Source organism: Corvus brachyrhynchos, unplaced genomic scaffold (genome assembly GCF_000691975.1).
Source record: "Corvus brachyrhynchos isolate BGI_N302 unplaced genomic scaffold, ASM69197v1 scaffold31, whole genome shotgun sequence".
NCBI lineage: Eukaryota > Metazoa > Chordata > Aves > Passeriformes > Corvidae > Corvus > Corvus brachyrhynchos.
The window spans coordinates 3658648-3670406 of record NW_008236196.1 but is presented as its reverse complement, the minus strand read 5'-3'; positions in this window follow the sequence as shown (position 1 = coordinate 3670406).

The window sequence follows — 11759 nt, the reverse complement described above, 5'->3', positions numbered from 1 at the left end:
CCGTTATTCCATTTGCTCAGTGCCCCTGCAAAGATTTGCAAGGACATCTGACTGCTGAGGCACTAGTGACACCAGTCTTCAGCTGTGGGCAGAGATGAGCACTACAAAATTTGCTGTGGGTCTCAAAGTGAGGTAGGGGAAGGAAAGGGATTACAGCCCCAACTCCCCAGGGCACCATCTCACACTTGGAATACTGTCCAAGAATATGCTCCTGAGGAACAAAAGGCAAGAAATGAGTGCCTCCTAGGGCTCCTTGAATTTTACAGACTTTCTCAGGTGTCAGACTATATCCCATCCTGGGTGGCTGCAAACAGACCCCATGTGATGTTATTGAACTGCACACCCACATGGTGGCAGATCAGATTCTTGAAGCCCCTCCAGGCCAAACAATCAGTGCCTGTCCCTGGCTCTTTCTAGAGCCACCACCGCATTTTCCATTTTTCCTTCCCAGCTGCATCCAGCCATCTCCCAATGCCAGGCTAATTTTCAGAGCTTCACATTTTCCTCTCCATCTTTGAGAAAGTTATTGCTTTCCTGCCCTCAAATAGCTAACACCTCTTCCACCCTACCAAACTCATAATGGGCCTCCTGGCTCCCTTCCCCAGATTTGTCTCCTATGCCATTGCACTCAGCAGCCCCAAATGGGCTGACTAGAATGCATGTTTACTTACGGGGCTGGATCAATTGCTGAGTTTTTAACCTTTTCTAACAGGCAAGGGAGGGCTGGTGCCAGGGGCTTTACCAGAAAGCCTCAGCTGACTTCTGGTGCATGTTCAGCCAAGGTTTGAAGTCCAGAGGCATGACTGGAGCACAGGACATTGTCACACACAGGGTCCAGGAACTGCTGGACAGCTGCATAACAAGTTTTGGCTATAAACCATCCACTCAGCTTACCCTTGTGTACCATCCCTTCAGCATGGCCCAACAGGGGTGCAGGCTTCTGCACTCCATGCATTGCCAGAGGTGAAGGCACCAGCAACTCTGTCCATGCCTAGGATGATCCTTTGCTCCCTTCATCCTCCTGGTTCACCCCAGTACCAGCTGCTGGGTCGCCACTCTCAGCCAGCTTCCCACATGTCCATGTGCAAGCTCTCGGCCACCCCCACCCCTGCCCACCCACTCCTCCCAGCACTGATTCACTGGCCCCCAGCACTGACTCACTGCCCACTGCTCCCAACCACGCACGCATCCAGCCTGCCTCTGGCATCCCCACCACACCGAGACACAGGGTGAGGTGCCAACATTCTGCTTTAGAGAGAAGCAGTGAAGCAGCATGGATCCACAGGAGAACCTGGCTGTGCTCCGCATCCCACCCTGAACAGCTGCATGACTGCAGGCAAGATGCTGATATGCACCATGCCTCTGTTCATCAGAATCACATACAATTCCTCCCAGGGACATAACACAGCTAATTTCCAGGCACTGGAAAGACAATCAACTTTCCAGATGATACATACTAGCAGCACACAAGTATTTGTTGCTGCCTGTACTCTCATCTACAGTTAGCTGAAATCCCTGTTGAGTTACTAGGAGTGAAGGGTATCTCTTGCAGTGATGGACCTCTGCTTCCATTGTTAAGGAAAAAAACGGGGCTGTCACTGCCCTGCTGTCCCTTCTGCTGCAGCTTATGAATTTATCCCTCTTCTGGATGAGCAACACCTGCCTTGTAACTAGCCACAGGATTAAAACAAAAGATGTTTTTGGATGGTTTCCCAGTTGCGTAACAAGAGTAACTGCAAGAGCAAAAGCTTCACGCTGCCCCTGCCAGCTTGGTCAGCTCCAAGCAGACAGGGAGATGCCCAGGTGGGCAGCAGCGCACCTTACAAAGTTTTGCCACCTCTAGTTTAATTTTCCATCCAAGGTCAGTGCTTAGGCTCTCCAGGACCAGGTATGCTCCCTGCCCTCCACGGAGGATGCAGTGGCACCAACCTGCAAGTTTAACACAAAAAAATGAGAAAGATGGAATAAAACATTCCCCACCCACCTCTAGTCTGAGTAATGGGACCCCACGCCAACCCTGGCACAGCCTCTCCTGTCTGCAGGCAGCATCCACCTTTGGGTGGAGTGAGGCTGCTCTGCTCAGTGTCCCCAGCTGCTGCTCCGCCATGCATGGGCTCTTCATTCTACACCTCATGCAGCTATTAAGTATCTCCTCCTGCTATCTGCCACCTGTCTCCACTGTCACATTTTCTCCTTTCATTCTTTCCTACCTGGAGAGGTAGGGTTCAAGTTTATGCCAGGGCAAGGCCAGTCCTCAGCCCTGTGGGGGATGTCAACAGGGACAGCACATATGCCTGACTATTTTTCTTTTCCCCTGGCATTTACAGTCACCAGATTAGGAGAGTGGAAACCACATCTTGACTACTCCCTCTGGTGTTTTCTTTGGTACCACAATATAGGAAAGAATGGGAGGTTCCTACCCCAGCACGACAGGCAGCAACATGTACCAGCAGGTGTTCCTCCTGGACCTTTTTTTGCCTCCTCACTTACCAAGTGACGGGACAGCTGTTCATGTCCCACCATCCCCAACACACACACTTTAGGAAGTACCGGCAGATAAAAAAACCCAAAACAACACAACCCAAGAAACAAAAATCCCAACATCAAACCACTGCTCTCCAGCTACATTTGAGTCTCAAACCCTCCTGGCAAAAAACCCCTCAAATCTGCAGGCAAAAAGGGTATGAAAATGTACACCCGTCTAAGTGGGAAGGCAGAGCAGGAATAACAAGATAGCCAAGCCCTGGCACTGGGATAGGAGGAGAGGGTGTTGCCCCAGAGCTCTTGGAGTCTCCAGAGCCAGCTCAGAAAGGAGGAGTTGGTAGAAAGGGCGGTTTCGCAATCAGAAATGTTTGTTTTGAGTCCAAGGATGCTCTGAAACGCTGGAGTGGGCTGCAAGGCAATTAGAGGATGATTAGGATGACTGACAGGATGAACAGAGGGAAGAGCAGGTGGGCATCTTTGCCCTAGGCCAGGCTCACCACCCTGCAGTAGCTTTTCAGGACTAGGCTGGGAGTTTCCAGCCCACGCACCTATTGAGCCACAACAAGCAGCTCTACCTGTACCACTGCTTGGAAGGGTTTGAGCCTTCCTTCACCAAACAGGTTCAAAAATTCCTTTTTTTTTTTGCTCCAAGAAGCGCAGCACAAACAACACGAGACAGAATATATGTGCTGCTGGACAAATAGCAAAGCCATCTCTGCCTACACTGTCCAAAACCTGGTTTGTTCTCTGTTTACCAGGCAGACACTTCCACTCACTCCCATGTATTCTGAAAAGAGGCTCAACAAAACTGCCCACCTCCTCTACTTGGATTGCCCCATCTCTTCCCCAGACATGCAAGCTCCATCTAGAGATTCTATTTGATCTTTCACACCCAGCCACCCTCAGAGACATCTGCCAGCACAGCTGTGTCAGACACAGAGGCAAAGACCCAAGCAATCAACACGTCTCCACAGGCATAAGTCTGCTGCTGGAGGTGCAGTTATACTGGCAAAACTGCTTCTCAGTGTTTTAAGGTGGTGGAATAAAACCAGACTTTAGAAGCAGGAGCATCTTTTGCTAAAATAATATATCAGCAGAGCAATCAAAACAGGCAGTCCTACACATCAAGCAGGCCAGAAGCTGCAGGCGTTTTGGAGGAGACATCTAATGTACCCTAGAGATATGGCCCAGACCATGCTCAAATACTGCCACCATACCATGGTTTTAAACCTTTAATTTGCAAAGGTCTGTCCCTCACTCCATACACACCAGAGGAAAGCTGAGCTATGGCTCCTACTCCACAAGACTCTCCTGGAGCAACTCCAGCTGTTCCACCCTGTAGCACTCAACTCTCCAGATGAAAACACAAAGGCTTACTGGAATTATTCCCTACAAACCAAAGCTGTGCTCTCATCAAATGGACTAAAGCTTTAAAGAAAACAAAATTAAAAAGTGAAATACTGGGGTTTTCCCCCCCCTTTTTGCTTAAAGCACATCCAAGCATTTGCTTTCCCCAGCCTGAAACCATAGTCAGGAACTATCTACTAGCTTTGAAATTCCCTTCCTACCCCAGGAGGTAATAAAACATGAAGACAGAGAACATGAGATTCCAGGAGCACTATGCAGCAGAGATTTACAAGGGATACATCCTGTCAGGCACACTGGATCATTTTTATTTTTAACAGCATTACAGCGTTAGTGGGTGAAAGGGAAATTGTGGATGTAGCAAGATTTTAGTGAACCATCCACTGCAGTATCTCACTCAGTCTCCCTTTCGAGGTTTGTTCACTGGACTGAGGAAGAAACATCACCTCATGGACTGAAAACAGGCATAATGACCCTAAATAAACCAGTAGCTCAAAGAGACAAAGCACTGCTTACAGACTGGCAGGAACCGGAGGCAAGAGTGATCTTTGGTTTCATTCATCATTTTCACTGGCTAGCATGCTGAGTTCAGAGAGGTGTTAGGTGCTGGCTGCTCTGAGGTACCTGTTTGGCAAAGTAGCTGGGCACCACAGGAGAAGGGATGCTATAAATCACTCAGAGGCTGAAGACAGGATGGGACAAGGAGAGGCAGGGAACAATTCCAGAGGCACATGCACAGAGAATGGGTGTAGGTTTGTCAGGGCATCACCCTGTGTAAGCTGAGGCCAGGTGAGTGCTTTGTTCTACTGAAGTTGTCTCCTCATAAGGTAGAGGAGTCTCAACAAAAGGCCTTAGATACTAAGGAGCAACAAGCAAGGGGAACAAGAAACCCAGAGAACAGAGGTGCACTGAAAAACTAACAGGCCAAGACCTCACATGTACAAGAGGAGAAGGCAGAGATGATTGCATGGCTCTGAAGGTGACTGCAGTCCCAGCACCTCACCACAGGTTTTTTGGTCGCTCTTCATAGCCTGGCATTTCTACTCTACCAAGCTAATGATACACAGTCATAAAATATGTTATGCTTATACAGGATAACCAAGTCTCACCTTCATCTTTTCCTTGATTAGATAAGCAAATTGATCTCCTTATGTTTCTCACCACAAATCTATCTCTTCAGGTCTCAGACTAAACTAACTTTTCTGCATTCTATTCATTTTTTCAGCAGCCTTTTCTGAGCACCAACACTGGATTTAGATGTGTATTTTAGTATCTATCTCTCTGGCATCATCTACAGCAGTAGAGTCTCACTCTTAGGGCTACTCATTTTACACCTTCCAGGTGTAAAATGTTTCCTACAACTGCCAGGCTTGAAGGGGCCTTAACATGTCATCTGTCAAGATTCTTTACTTGAGGCACAGCCAGTTGCAAGTCATCCAGATCTACAGACTTTTAGCTAATTTTTTTCAAAACGAACATATACATCCCAACCCCCAAAAAGCCCTTCAAGATAGCCTCCATTTCTGCTTCACCATCCCAACTGATATTATAGGGAACCATAAAGTCTGAACTCCCTAATTACAGGTGAAGTCACTTCCTTCCCCATCTTCATCACAATGACAGTCTTCTAAAAAAGTACATTGCTGTACATTCTTAAAGACCATGAAGTTCCCTCTTCCACCTATTCTTACTCAGGCTACATACACAGCCCTTCTCGCAGTTCTTCTCATCCTTCCTCCCACACCCTATTTCTAAAGACCTTAATTTCTATTGCTTTGCTGGATAGTCTCTTGTTTGCACACATCCTTCTCCAAGAGTTGCATCTCTGTCTGAGCCTGGCCCTTCAGCAACACCTCATCTCTGTTGAGGAGAGCACTAATTGCTTCCTGCACCTTAGAGGTGTCACTCCTCACACAGCCTGGCGCAAGGCTTTGCAGAGCACTAATTGCTTCCTGCACCTTAGAGGTGTGATTTCTTACGCAGCCCGGCACAAGGCTTTCTTCGTGTTTTTCAGCTCCCCAGAAGAGCACTAATCCTACCCCCAAACTCTGGCAATACCAACATCTTCCCCTGCCTGCCTAGCTAGGATCTCCTTACCAGATAGAAACCCTTTTGCATACAGCTTTCCCATTAGTTGAGGGTCCACATTGGGCATGCTTCCTATCACCTACACCTTCCTCATTTGTTTACAAGGCTTACACCTGGGTCACTGACACAGGCCAACTTAGGATCTATTACATCTGTCACCCCCGCTCAGCTACGAGGCAGGCCATCCTCTAAGGCAGGGGTGTTGACCAACTTGATGCACTACGTTCCAGACAAATGGATGCTGGTGATTTCTAACCGGCATATTCTCCTACCTCCCTAACAGAATAAACACTGACTGTTTGTTCTCGTTTATTTAGATGGGCTGGATGTAGTCCCATTCTCTTCCCCTCTATTTCAAGGGATCAAATCTCGGAATGTCCCTTCACCAGATGTTTTCTCTGGTGGCTGCTCACCATGCAAAAGTTGCCTGAGTCTGCAAGTACTTTCAGGAAATTTCATAAGCCTTTGTGCATATGACCACATCTAATTTACCAAAATAGTCTTGTTGCTTGTTCTGATTTGTCCTTGGATTTGCTTTTTAAAATTAACTCATCACTCCTGATCTTCTTTGCAAGGTGAAGACAGAGTTCTTACTGTCACATTTTATTTGTTCCTCTTTTCCATGCCTGCAGGAGCTAAGTCCTTCTATCCAATAGCTGCATCAGCTCCTTCTGCCCCAGCTGGGAGTTCACACCAAGCTCTGCATCCACCGCAAACCCAGTTCCTTCCTCCCAGATTTATAACTTTGTGACTAATGCCAACTCAAGCTGCCTTTTCTGTGTTGTGAGTAATAGCGAGTCCTTGGGCAGCGACCGCAGCTCAGAGGACACACAACAACAATTTATTTCCAGGTCTATGCCTCAAGTATGGAGTTAGAGCCCAGGAAAACCAAACCACCCACTTGTGTATGCAGACATCCTCAAGATGTCAGCTTTACCAACATCACCTGAGAGCCTCCAAAACTCAATGGCTTCACATAAAGGGAGTGTAGACCATAAGCACAGAGATGAAGGATGAATCCATTTTAAGATCTTCCTTGGGACCCAAAGGCACTAAATTTTTGTTTCAAGAGCACAAGTATCCTGAGGCCATCTTCAGAGACCCTCCCCAGTCTGTGTCATTGCCAGGTGCTCTCTGCCCTCCAGCACAAAACATCAGATGTGATAATTATTTCAAGCAGAAGACAAGGCCTGCTGCCATCTGAGTCTCCTCTAAGCACAAGAACATGCCAAGATTGTCTCTGACTTTGAAGGGACCTGAAACAAAGTCTACTAAAGGCCACTGTTTTACTGGCAAAAGCAGGGCCAGGCCAGTGCACAACTCTCCTACCAAATGCACTCTAGTGCAAAATCGCACTTTAAGAATAGCACTCTCCCTCAACCCCTGTCAGCAACACATCAGGAGACAGGTGGATGATTTAAGGGAGCCCATCAGAACAGTTCTTCCACGCAGGTCAACAAAAGAAAGCACACCACCTCCACACAGGCAACACCACATGGCAACAGAGACAGAGGTCACACCACTGGTGGCAGCTAGCTCTCTGCAGAGTGATGCCTTGCTGGGAACAAAGAAAGCACGGAAACCTGAGAGAATATTGCTTGGGAAGGGAGTATCAAAGCAAGCAACTTCTCTGCACAAAAAAATTACAGGGGTGCAGAGGCGATGAGCACAGCCAAGGAAGGGATATGAGTAGCTCTGGGAGCATACAGTCCTTCCAGGTAGTGAGAGGGAACAGACACACAGGAAAGGTCTGCAGCAGCCACTCTTCCAGACAGAGAAAGGCAGGGAGGTTTTTCAGCTTGCTGCTCAGAGGTAGCACGGCTGTGGTGGTTCAGAAAAGCAACAGCAGAACACACTGAAAACAGGCAGCATGAATCCTGCCTGTGACTGCTTCCTCTTGTGCTGATGCAATGTGTCGCCTTTCTAATACACAGTCCTTTAAGAGATCTAGCCCTTTCTTTAATGCAACAGCACAAACCAGAAACCAACAAACCAGCCAACAGAAATGGGAATCTTCAAAACCTTGCTTTAAGCCAGACCTGTACTAGCAACAGAATTTATCTGAGAAAAAACAGCATGCATAAAAGAAGACCTCTCTCTCTTCCCAGCACAATAACCATGTGGGCAGAGGCTGCTGGCATCAACAGTTAGACCAAAGCACATCAAGAACAGGAGACCCTGCTCACATGTAATGGGCTATGCCAGCAGGATGCCTATCTTGCCCATGTAAGCTGTGTAGCCACTTCAACAGTTTGGCCTGAGAAGAGCATTGGGATACTGGGGAACTGTTTCCATCCCTCAACCTGGCTTTACCAAGGAGTGAAGGAAGGGAGGTGAAAACAGAACAGGGAGAATGGCAGGCAGGCAATTTCAACATGCAGGAGCCACGGGGAGAACAGAAGCCTTTCCAGGACTCCTTAGCAATCATGTGCAAGGAACACATAGGGAGCATGCAAACATAACCCTGTAAAGGGCAGTGAGCACTGTGCAGATAAAAATGGAGGAAAGGGTTCTGCATCTCTCATAGCAAGCCAGCCTCAGGCTTCCTGCAGCTAATCTGTATTTGGAGCAGAGGGCAGACACCCAGCTCCATGCTGGAAGGACATGAAATGAGAAGGCAGTGCCAACCACAGGCCTGCAGGCTCAGGGAAAAGCCATTTTATACCGCAGGCCTTTGCTCTACAAGCTTGGCAGTGACTACACAAATCTCACCCTCTCTCTGTTGCAGAATGCGTACGTACATATGCATTTCTTTCTCGTTCCTTGATTTTTATTTTTCTCCTTTTAACCAACTTTCTAGGCAATGCATGAGGCCTGCCCCCCAACTCACTACCCTGGACAAGCCAGAATGCTTCTGACAGATGAAGGCTGCAGGCAAAGAGGTGCCTCCTGAGAGGCCGCACTCAAGGCGGGTCCTGCACACATCAACTTATGGATAGGAAGGTGAGGAGTCCTTCCCAGCGAGAGCCTGAGCTGTACAGGGCATGGGAAAGAGGCCGAGGACTGCAGTTCCTGGCAGCAGGCGCTCCCACAATGAACACAGAGCTACCTTCAGACAGGCCAGCTGCCCCACAGTGCAGTCCTCTGGAGCTAGAGTATCAGGACCAGCAACACAGTTGCTAAGATCAAAGTGGCAGAGGGACACAGGGACTCCCACCTCCCTCCCTTTCTGGAAACCTGCATTTCAGTTTCCAGCTCAGCCTGCAACCAAGCTCAAAGCTCCCCAGGTTCACTTCCAGAGCCAGGAGGAAGAAGAGGCAGCTGTGTAGAGATCATACATAGCCAAACCTCCCTCTGGCTCATTCAGTATCCCAGAGGCCATGGCCCATTCAAGGCTCTGCCATTCCCTGTCCCCCCTCCCCAACACCTCCTGAGCCATCAGGAAAGACCTGAGACCCTGCAGAGCCAGTTCAGGCAGTAGGAAATCTGCCCCTTTGCTTTGAGGCTCCAAGCAGGGCCTCCGCCTCCTTGTGTGAGAGGCAGCAAGGAGAACAGGTAGTGGGCTGGCACACTGGCAATTTTCTGCAGGAGCTGCCGGATTGGGCAGGGAACAGGACATCTGCAGGGGTCAACACTGTGGGCTACCCAGGCAGGAGGAGGCAGGGAAGGAGCAGCCTGAGAGACTGTCACCAAGAACTGCTTGGTTCCCACCCTCTGGAAAGCAGCTGCTAGATTAAAAAAGCCTTTATGGTCCTGTCATTCAAGGATGTGGAGACAAACTCCATTTTTCAAACATTCCCATCATCTTGTCTCACCTGCGCACCACAAAAAGCCCCGGGGAAGATCTGGCCCCAGCTTCCAGCAAGCCTTATCATCCTTGCCCATCCCTACCCACGGCAGAGCTCTCAGATGCTTTGATATGCAAATCAGCCACAGGATCCATAACCAGCGCTGTCTGCAATTAACAGCGCACTCGGAGTATCCTACACCCAGTGCCTCCTCCCTCCCCAAGCACCACACGGTTGCGCAGGCTTCACGTCAGACGACACAGGTCCCAACTGTCTTTCGTGGGAGCAGGAGGTGCTGCCTGCAGTCCTTGGATCTTCAGCATACAGCCTCACCCTGGCCACCAGGATGGAGATGGGGCCCTTACAGAAAGGATGCCGGCTGGAGTTGCACTTCGGTGTGGATGGGAAGGGTGAAAGAGGAGCTGCCGGCAGGATGCTGCAGGGCTCCCAGTGACCGGAGGCTCACACAAAGTGTAATTAGCAACAGACAAAATTAGGGCCTGGGCACTGCCAGCTCTTAGGCTTTTATTGCAAACCTCAGGCTACCTGGGATTTTCTGGAAGTTCTAGTTCCCAGAATGAAGAGATTTCATGAAGATTTTTTTTGCACATAAACAATACACCCCTCCCCCCCGCAAGTTTCTAGCCCACTTTATTACTGCAGAAAGCTGAAAAAATAAAACCAAGGATATTTTAAGCCCAGAAAAAAGAAATTTAACCCCCCCAAGCAAACTAGAAGCAAAGCACACTCAGGGTTTCTCTTTTCTTGGCTCAACTCATGGCTCCAGAACAATTCAGGATAGTTGCACTGCACTCTGGTCAAAGGGCAAGAAAATGGAGCATTGCAAAGACTCATGGTGATGCCTTCTTGACATGAAAACTGACACCCTCAGAAAATACAGTAGCTTCAGTTCCTTCCAAGGTTACAGGAACAGACAAAAATAGAGCAAACTTAGTGCAACAAAACATACTTGTGAGCCAAAACGGAGCCTCTTTCCAACCCCCTCAAAGGCATCTTCTTTCATGTTTATTTTGCTCTTATGGTATCCAGGTGAAGACTGCAAAATGGACTTCTCTCCCCATAAAGATAGCGTATTCCTACTATTAAAAGGCTCGAGATGAAAAAAGCTTTCCTCAGTAGATAGCAGCTAATTGCAGTCATTAGAAGTAATGCTTTGCTATTTCTGGTTGAATGGAGTCCTCCTGGAGTCAGTTACAAGCTGAGTGGTCAGCTCTGTGCTCTCTCAGAAGCATTAAGAGTATTAAAAGCTATTAGGGACAGTACAGTGCGATTGTTTGGAGGGGAGGGGTACTGGTCCCTGCCATGCACTTGCAAAGGCTCTGTCCCACACTCAGGTAGGGCATCGGCAGCACCACCCAAAAGGGACCTGAGCCATGCAACCCTTCAGTGGCTTTGTGACCACTGCTAATCAGATGCTCCTGCCCCACAGCCCATGGCCTTCAGCATATGCTTGCTCCAGAGAATGACACCACGGAGCAGGACACTTTCACAGGAAAGAGGGGACTCTTCGAGGACTATGCACAACTAAATTAGCCACCCTGAGCACACACACTGGCCTTTTGCTTCTAACTTCTACTATAGAGAGGACTAAGGGAGGGAGGGGCTCAGAACCTTAAACTGCCAAAACGTCTGCTCTCCATCCAGCTGGGAGCTACCAAACCTGCTGAGAACACCGGGCTGACTGCAGCCACATTGCAGACTTTTGGCGTGATGCCTCCTCCAGCAGGTAGCTACACAAAGGGTACATTCTACGGCAGGAGGAAAAAACATAGTTTGCTGATTTGGAGGAGCTGGTGACTGAAACAAGAGCAAAAAAGGGACTGCTTGGCTACCTGGCCACGGTTATGAGCCATATCCGATAGCCCTTTGTCAAGTATTCCAGGGGAGGAGAAGCAGGGCAATATCAGAAACCTGCTCGCTACTCCCACCACCCTTGGAACATCCTCCTGCCTCCCTGCTGCCCTCCATCACAGAGGTGTCTGCAGGAGCGGCGGGGGGCGGGCAGGCAGCTCTCCGAGCACGCACAAAAGCGTCGACCGCACAAGAGACGGTCGCACCACGGGCAGGGGTCCA